This window comes from Solanum stenotomum, chromosome 1 (assembly GCF_019186545.1).
Source record: "Solanum stenotomum isolate F172 chromosome 1, ASM1918654v1, whole genome shotgun sequence".
Lineage (NCBI taxonomy): Eukaryota > Viridiplantae > Streptophyta > Magnoliopsida > Solanales > Solanaceae > Solanum > Solanum stenotomum.
In genome coordinates this window covers 89,546,468-89,556,147 of record NC_064282.1, presented here as the reverse complement: position 1 = coordinate 89,556,147, position 9,680 = coordinate 89,546,468, and the positions used below count along the sequence as shown (strand labels likewise).

General features: G+C 30.9%; 2 pseudogenes; one reads left to right on the top strand and one right to left on the bottom strand.

Annotated features, from left to right (window-relative positions):
• Positions 1–2,118: 2,118 nt before the first annotated feature.
• LOC125858623 (uncharacterized) lies at positions 2,119–7,118 on the top strand (annotated as a pseudogene).
• An 818-nt stretch (positions 7,119–7,936) lies between these two features.
• LOC125858615 (uncharacterized) lies at positions 7,937–9,335 on the bottom strand (annotated as a pseudogene).
• Between the last annotated feature and the right edge of the window lie 345 nt (positions 9,336–9,680).

Genomic DNA, 9,680 nt, shown 5'->3' with positions numbered 1-9,680 from the left:
TCACCAAGTTATCTTCTTTTTAATTCTAACTCATCCTTATTGCAATGTATATTAAAGGTAAGGAAATTATTATTTTTTTCCAAAAACTCCACTTGCTATTAAGTTTCTTCCAATTAATCACAATTTCATATTGTAGTAATTTTCACAATATTTTTTTAAAAGTCCTATAAATACAACCATTTCCTCTTCATTTTCTCACTCAAATTACTCAATAATATATTTTTCTTTTTCTCTATATCCCACTAACCCTATCAATTGTCTTCCAATTCTATTCAAGATTCAAGATTTATCATAGTTCCTTTTCTATCGGCAGTAGAGTTTATCACTAAATCATCTTCAAGCTATTGGTAAATCATTCGTGAAATAAAATTTTAAAATACATCTAAATTTTACGAGTGATTTTAGCGATAATTACTTTAAAGAGGTTTTCAAAAATTAACTCTCCACTAGTAGAATAGGATCTCTGTTAAACTTTCTCAAGTAATTTTCATGACTAATTCTACATTGTTTTTATAGATGTTCATATATTTTCAAAGGGCGTAATTTTTTTTAAAAACTTTGTCCCTTAAATGTTAAAAGAAGTGTTTCAGCAGAAGGATCATTATTATTTATCTAAAATATTATTTATTTTTTATTTAAAATTAATGTTGACTTAAGAAGTACGATTTATCTCACATGTTTTGTGGGTTGATTTACGATATTTTTATGTCACAATTCTATTATTCTAGCTCCTTTTATATATATGTTTTTTTAAAAAATTATTTAGAAAAGATAAAAATGTTTTAACTTTTTTTGAGTTAGAACCAATAAATTATAAGCTTTTTTTTCTCATATGTATGTATTTAGAATTATTGTATTTTGGTATATTAGATGAGATTTTAAGGTATAAATATAAAATTTTACATCGTCGATATTATTAATTAATTAAGAAAAATAAATTTAAATATGTCATGGAACTTTGAGAGAAGACTCATCTATGCACTTCATTAAAAGTTTGACTCATTTAAGCCCTTTTTCGTTTGAAAAAAGGGCGTATTCATACTATTATTTTTGACTCCGATTTTACAAAATCATTTTGTTGACATGACCAATGATGAAACGGTCATGCCATTAATCAAATTATTTAAAAAAAAAGTATAAGCCAAATTTCTAAAATCCATTTGAATTAAAAAAAAACACCCAAATTATAAACCCATCTGAAATAAGGATATTTATTTGTGTGGCCAACAATGAATCGGCAACGTCATTAGTTAAATAAGTTTTTTTTTTTTTAAATCAGCCAAATTTCTAAAATTCATTTGAATTAAAAAAATCCAAATTATAAACCCATCCAATATAAGAATTTTTGTCCACAAACAAATAAGGATTTGGCCGTGTCATTGATTTTATTTTTTAAAAAAAACAGCCAAAAATTTTAAAAACCCATTAGAATTTGATAAAAAAAAAAGCGCCCAAATTATAAATTCATCCAAAATAAATACCCATATTTGAGTTCTCCAAAATCTCCCTACTAACTCATTAAAATATAAAAACTAACAAGGCTGAATCAATGTAATTACCCGGAAAATCAGTTTTGAATTTTTTAAATAAAATTACCGTTTTACTCATTTCGGTAGTTGTTTCGAGTCATTTTTGATCAATTTGAGAAGTTGATTTGAAAATTTTTGAGTTATTTGTTAATACGGTTGTTTAGTTGATGGGTGATTTTAAATAATTAATTTTAGTGGGTGATTAATGGGTCAATGCCATAATTTATTTAAGAAAAAATAACTTAAATACACAACTTTAAGTTCCTTAGTATTTATTTTTCCCTACTTTTTTTTAAAAATACTTAAATCCCTTATTTCACTTAAATATCAAATCTGTCAGATACATGATTATTTTTTACCTCCCAAGTTTCACCACTCCCTATGTCACTCCTTTTTTTCTCCCTAAATTCACTCCAATATTTTTCAGTTACAGATCATTATCCCAAATTGATTTTCAAAAATTTTCTAAATTCAATCCAACCCTTTTCAAACTTCGTCTTCTCCATCCTCTCTCCCAAAGTCTGCCATTGTAGCTTTCATCTTCTTCCTTCAATTTTTATTTTGTTTCGATTTCTTCTTCTTGATACATATGGATCCTGATCCTACATCAAATCTTTCTAATACTAATCGAACAATATACGACTCTGATGATGAAAATTGGGCAGGAATTACATCAAAAAGTTTGCATGACCCGTTAAACTTGATTAATCAGTCGACCAAAGATGTGCCAAAATCGTCTAAATCAAAGGTTGCAAAAACCCCCCAAAAAAGGGGAAGAAAAGCAGCACCCGCTATTTCCAGACCAGCATTGCCTAGAGTATGTGTTTTTAATCTTTATTAAACTTGTTTGTGATTTGTATTGCGTTTGATATCTTAGACGGAAATTGACTGATACATTAATTGGATGTGTTATATTGTTTATTGGGTTAAATCATGATACATTCAAAAACCCTACCTTAGTTTGATATATACTGATTTGAGATTTAGTCGAAACTTATAAAACCCTTGTTTTATATGTGTATCGAAAAAAATGATACATGACAAATCCTAATATGAAAAAGAGACTTGTCAAATTTAACAAAAAAGTCGTTGATGTATCAGACAGGGCATCCTTCTGTATAATGTATCAAGTTTTATAATACGACTCTATTGAAGTCTGGTAGCATGTATTTTTCTATGTATCAACTTGTTTTTATTACGTATCATTACTTGTTGTGTAGTGTGATTTGGTCTTTTTATGTATGTATCATAAGATATCATCATAAATAGTATCTGGTCATTTTGCAGTAAATCAAATATGTTATAAAAAAAGCATCATTAATAATATATCATACAGGGCATCCTTCTGTATAATGTATCAAGTTTTATAATACGATTCTGTTTAAGTCTGGTAGCATGTATTTTTCTATGTATCAATTTGTTTTTATTATGTATCATTACTTGTTGCGTAGTGTGATTTGGTGTTTTTATTTAGTATAATTTTCTTTTTCATTTTGCAGTCAATCAAATATGTTATAAAAAAGGTACCAACACATGCCATAAGGTTTGGTGTCCCTTTTAACACAAACTTTTTGGAGGAGTTCCACAAGTCTATAGGGGATGATGTAATTGAACTGTTTAGAGCTACAATATTTGGACCCTATTTAGACATTCTTAAATGTAATTTCCAGTGTCAAATCAGTAAATGTTTGTTGTTGTTAGAATTGGGACAAGGCAACTCAAAGGTGTTGCATATTAGGCATGCAAACGGGGTTATCTTGAAATTTGGTATAAAAGAATTTGCAATAATAACTGGTCTTAAATGTAAAGGCAATACCAAAAACTTTGAATACCCAGAATCAACTCCCTATAGGCTATTCCAAAAATATTTTCCTGGTGCAGTTAAAAGTGTAAGCAAGAATCATCTAGTCCAACGATTTCTGATGGGCAACTGGGAGAATAATCAGGATGCACTCCTGATGGCTGTCCTGTACTTTCTCCATACATTCATTTTGGCTCAAACTGGTGATTCTTCAATATCTATTAACGAATTCTTAATGGTTGAAGATGGTAGATATCAAGTATATCCTTGGGGATAGATTGCATTCACAAAGCTCATGGATTCACTTCGACAAGATTTCAATCTTAGCAAACAGTTGTATCGGTTATATGGAATGCCTTATGCACTTAACGTATGGACATATGAATTTGCATCCCAATTAAATCCTGAAATTGCTGTCAAAGAATGGAATGTCATCCCTAGAATTTGCAATTGGAGGATTGTAGCTTTAAAGTCAAAGTTTGAAATGCTTATGACTGACATTTTTCAAGAGGTAACATTGAATCCCATTTTATATTATATTTCATACATAATTAAGTATATAGTTGTAAGGTTGCAAGTTTGTCTTTTTAAAATCATTTTTTTCTGTGTTCGGATACATAATTTTATCTCTTAATATTTTAAAAAAATTGTTTTTCCAGAATGCATGTTCAAACATTGTGCCACACCGGAGGAACTTGCAGCTTTTGATTTACCTGAAGATGAACATGATCCTCCTTCTTCACCCACCACAACATCTGTCAATCCCAAGATAGTTCAACCGAATGACATTGCTGATTTCGATGATTTCTCCACAAGACCTCCTGAACAGTTGTTAAGGAGATCATCTAGAGTGTCTGATACATCATTTGCACCACCACCAAAAAGAAGAAAGAAAGTGGATAAACCTAAAACAAAGGTGTCAGAACCCAGTCAACTAGATCAGTCCAATGTGTCATTAAATCAGCCATTTTCTATTCCAAATGGTCCTCCGACACCGGATGCTAATGTACACGATTCTGCAGATGCTCAAGAAGTCAACTATGTAATTCCAGATATTGAAGAACTGAAAGATCATTTGAAGAATTACGTAAGTAATTATTTCGATTTTATTATTTTTTCTTTATATTGACTCTAATTGTAGTTGTTTTTTTTTTATAATTTTTTGATAGGTTGACAAGAAATTTGAGGAACTTGTAATTTTGATAAAGGAAAACCACTCGTAGTTGATGCTATTTCGACATAAGGAAAACAACAAAGTCGATCCTCAATCAAGCAATAAACAACCATCTTCACATATACGGACTGATCTTGCTGATGCAGTTGGTGTAGCTGATTTTGAGGTTGGTGTATCTGTTAATGAGGGTGGACATCAAGTTCATGTCAATGCAGAGGTTGTATCCGATACATTGTTTGTAATTGTCATTATACCTCATACATTAAGTATGTATTAAGAATCATAATCATATGTATCAGCACATATAGATCATATATATAGTTATGGTGATTAACCGAATCTTCTATCTCATTAATCAGTTATATATTTCAACTTTATATTCATCACTTATGATAAATAATGTTTCAGTAACAATTATGTTAACACCCTTTTTATTATTAAAAATTCAAATATAGATTGATCATACTATCAATAACCAACAACAAATGAAGTATGTTTCAGAGCTCCAGCCTACATATGAAAGTACTCATGCTGATACTGAAGCAAATGATCCTAAGAAGGTATCGGTATGATCAAAACTTTAAACATTACAATTTTCTTTGATACATTATCCTCTTTTAAATATATATATATATATCATACATAATTAGTATAATCGATAACTGATACATACAACATGCTTATATTCAGGATGATGAAGCACATCAAGCCCCACAATCTTTGAATGAAGTAAACATGGATGAAGATGGTCCCGACACAGTTCAATACAACATCTATCATTTTAACCCTTTTAGAATAACAGTTGATACATCGGTATATTTATCAATTATGCATCATGACACTAATATTCATTATATGCAATGACACTAAAAAAAATATAATATCTTATTATACAGGATTCTTCCACATCAACAACAATATCGCCCTCAACTCAAGCAGCAATAGATGCACTTGTATCCGATCTAGGAAAAGTTCCTATTCCTGCTAAATCATTGTGTGTTTACAATCCATAGGATTTAAGTGGCAGTCATGATTTGTTGTTTGATAGTCAATTACCCACTGATATTCCAACCACTGAGATTGTTGTTAGAAGTCATTCAAAAACTCATGCGCCTAAAAACAGGATGCCTTCAAGAATTATTCAATCTCCATACGTGACTTCTTTTGGGTCAAGTGATAAGGGAAAACATAAATTGGATGATGATGTTCGTTTGTATTTTCCATTTGAAGGATGTGAAATTACATATCAACCTTCGTCTAAACTAATTGATGAGTATATGTAGTGGTTAACCAAGGTGCTTCTCAAAAATCATGCCAATAAGTAAGTTTTATACATATATTTTGTAAATGTTTGGATTAACTTATTTTGATGTAACCAATTGATAATACAAATATTATCACAGGAAACCATCGGAGGATAAATACAGATCAAAAGCCTCTTCTTTTGAATTTGAGATGATGAATTTTGTTGTTGCATTTCCGATTAACAAGAACTGGTTCTATGCCATGTCACAGCCAAACAAATATTGGACTGATCAGGTAAAGTTCTTAATGAAATAATTTAAGCATGTATCAGATACATTGATATAGAACAACATGCTACAAAAAATCATCCCGGATACAATCAAATAAACTATCAAATTAGTATTTGTTTAGATTATCATTTAATGTATCAATTCTATCATAGACCTTTTTTACAAGTTTCTAATTTCGTTTATCATGTTTTTTATAGCACATCGATGTTATTTTTTCTACCTCCGTAAAAAATCAAAACTCCGCAGCATGAATCAATACAGATTCACATCAGCCAACTGATTGTTCATCTCACACATCAAAAATACCTATGAAAGGTATTACCTGGCTAATGATGATGATCTTTTTAGTACCCAAGAACACATTGATCGAGCTTCAGCTGTATCTATATATGAGAGGTCAATCACAAACATCATCAGAGGTTTTGAAATCCCAGTTGCTTTACCATGACATCTTGTAGACGATGTTTACATCCCGGTTAATTGCGGTGGACAATTTCATTGGGTGCTGGCTGTTGTTGAACTGAAAAACAGAGATAAGGGTGTATGGCTCTTCATTAGGCTCAAGGAAAAAAGTGATTTCGCACGAGATAAAAATGTTGTCTAAAATGCTTCCTTCTTACCTCATAGACAGTGAATTCTTTGAAAAAACTGAGCGAACAAACTTTGTTGATTATGATGCGTACAAGGACAATAATTCTGGTTCACTTTTGGAGGCACAAGTTCCTTTCATGGTTGAATTTGCCCAAGACATTATGCAACAAAAGAGTGACAACTTGTAAGTATTGTGCTTTTATTGTTTTTGAATCATGTATGATTTACGTTTATAACTGATATTCTGCATTTTTGTAGAGACTGTGGGTTATATGTTGCTACATTTGCGGAGTATCTAAGCGACCAAATCGAAACATCATTAGTTGATTTTTCTTCTTGGATACCTACGCAAAAGATATGGAGCATTGTTGTGGAGTTATGACAGCGAGAAGGCTAAGAGTGCATACGTTAGTGAGAATGATGATCCACCAAAACCTAAGAGTGTAGTCACACAATCACCAGAAGAAAATTTGGTTCACGTAGTGTAGTAATTAAGTATCAATGCATAGACAATGTTTTATTTTTTTTATCCCTTTTGACAATTTCACTTATGTTTTAGTCTGTTTTGATACTGTATGGACCAACATACTTTGCTTATAAAAAGTTAAATTTCAGACACATTATTGCATTACATAAAGAAAAAGTGCAGTATATAACATATATAGTAGCTAATACATGTTTTCATTGTTGTTATGTATCTTCTAAGTAATCAGATATAATAACATATTACTAACAAATAGATTTTTGAAACTTTAATGTATATGATTCATTATTTATAATTAATATTATACGTGCAACATAATATATATAGTATATGATACACGATTCATAACTATTGTGTTAAATGAACTGTTTACAAACTTAATTGTTTAATGTATGTATCATAATATATATAGTATATGATACACGTTTAATAGCTTATTGCTAACATATAGGTTGTGTATGTTTTAATGTAAATGATACAGTAACCAATTAATATATATGATACAACAAACGTTATATAATTTAATGTAGGAATTTACATTACTGAAATTATTTATTATTTAATGCATATGATACATTAGCTTATACGTTAACCAACATTTTATTTATAATTGCACCTTAAAATTTATTTATCAGAATTAACATTGATACACAAATCATAACAAACTATTTTTTTAAACAACAATACTTATTAATAATAACAAATATGAACAATACAGTTTATTTGTTTTTGAACAACAATACTGATTAATAACATTGATAACTGTTTACGTGAAAAATTGTTCAACAAAAACATTAGTGTCATATAAACGTTATGATGATTTCACTTTTCTTTTGGAAAGAAAGTACAAGTTCTTCTGTTGTGACCTTCTTGTCCACAACAATTTGTGTTCACTGTAATCTTTTCATCTGCATTCCTTTTTCTTCTTTTCCTTGGTCGTCCAGCTAATCGTTTGTATCTAGGTGGATACACAGTTTCAGCTACAACATCCTCAGGAGCTGACCAATCTTCCTTATTTGGCATTGAAACCATTGAAATCTCATATGTTTTTGCTAATGCATCAGACTTGTAGTAATCAGAGCAATATGGATGCATATCTTTAACATTCTTTTCCTTTAAAACAAAGATTGCATGTGTGCAAGGTATCTCATGTAGTTGAAATCTTCCACAAGAACATACTTTCCGCTCAAGACAAATAATGTATCTTCTTCCAGCTTCATAAATCGAGAAAAAAAATTCAGATGATGGAACAACCTGCGTACATTAAAAAAGTCACCTATAAAATTATTTCAAAGAAATCATGTTGAAACAGCAGAATGATACACCGAATTATATACATAGAATATAAAATAATGTATCATGACACATACCTCCATCTTCGAACTTTTAGACGCGTTTATAATCAATACCTCCTCAAATCTTCTCCCCAATGTGTCCTTTGTATAAGAGGCTATTCTTTGTTTTTGCAATGCCAAGAACCAAATAGAATTCTATCTTCTTCCAAGAATTCTAATATAGACAATTGTCGTGCTTCAACAAGACAACTATTGATACATTTCGCAATGTTTTAAGTCATCATTCTACCTCTATTTACTGTTGAATGAACTCTCGACCACTTCTCATACCCTGCATCCTCAAGGTACTCCTTAACCGTGTGATCAATTTTATTAACCTTAGCCATCAATTTATCAAAATCCTCCTTTCTGTATGCCTTGGCCATAGAGTAAAATAAATCACTTAGGCTGTTTCTACTCCTTTTGAAGTTTCCACAGACATTCTTCCAAAGATGCCATATGCATGCATAATGAGGTATATTTGGAAACACAATCCTTACACTCTTCATAATACTCTCATTCCTATTTGATACAACACACATTTCTTCGCGCTCGCAAAATGCATTTTTGAATTGTTCAAAGAACCATATCCATGAACAGTCATTTTCAATGTCCACAACACCATATGCCAATGGAAATATGCAACATAATTACAGAGCAACACATACTATTTCATTTGATACATAATATTTACAAACACCTCACAACTACAAAATATACATACCTGCCCCATCAAGTGTGCTTGTTGATATAAATGTCCCTTTGTAAACTCCGCCCAGATGTGCACCATCGACAACAACTATTGGTCTGTAGTAATCGAACCCCCTAATCAATGGTCTTAAGGCTACGAACAGATACATAAATTCATCTTCCTCAGTCTTCTGCATCCTTATTTAAGAATTTGGATAAACAATATTTAGCATGTATGTATCTCGGCATCTGTCTATTTCCAGCCGATGGTTTACCCCTTATCATTTTTAGTGCACGTTCTTTAGCACGCCATGCCTGCTGGTAAGATATTTGAACTCCATAGAACTCTCTAATATCAGCAATTATATTTTTCGGAGTATGAATTCCTTTATGGTTGACCAATTTGGGAGCAGTCACACCACTTACAAACCCGACTGTTGCTTGGACTTTGGTTAGTACCCTATCCCGCATTGGACACGTATGTTCACTATTGAAGTATCTAACTTTGAAAACATTAGATTTTTTTCTGCAGGAAGCCTTCA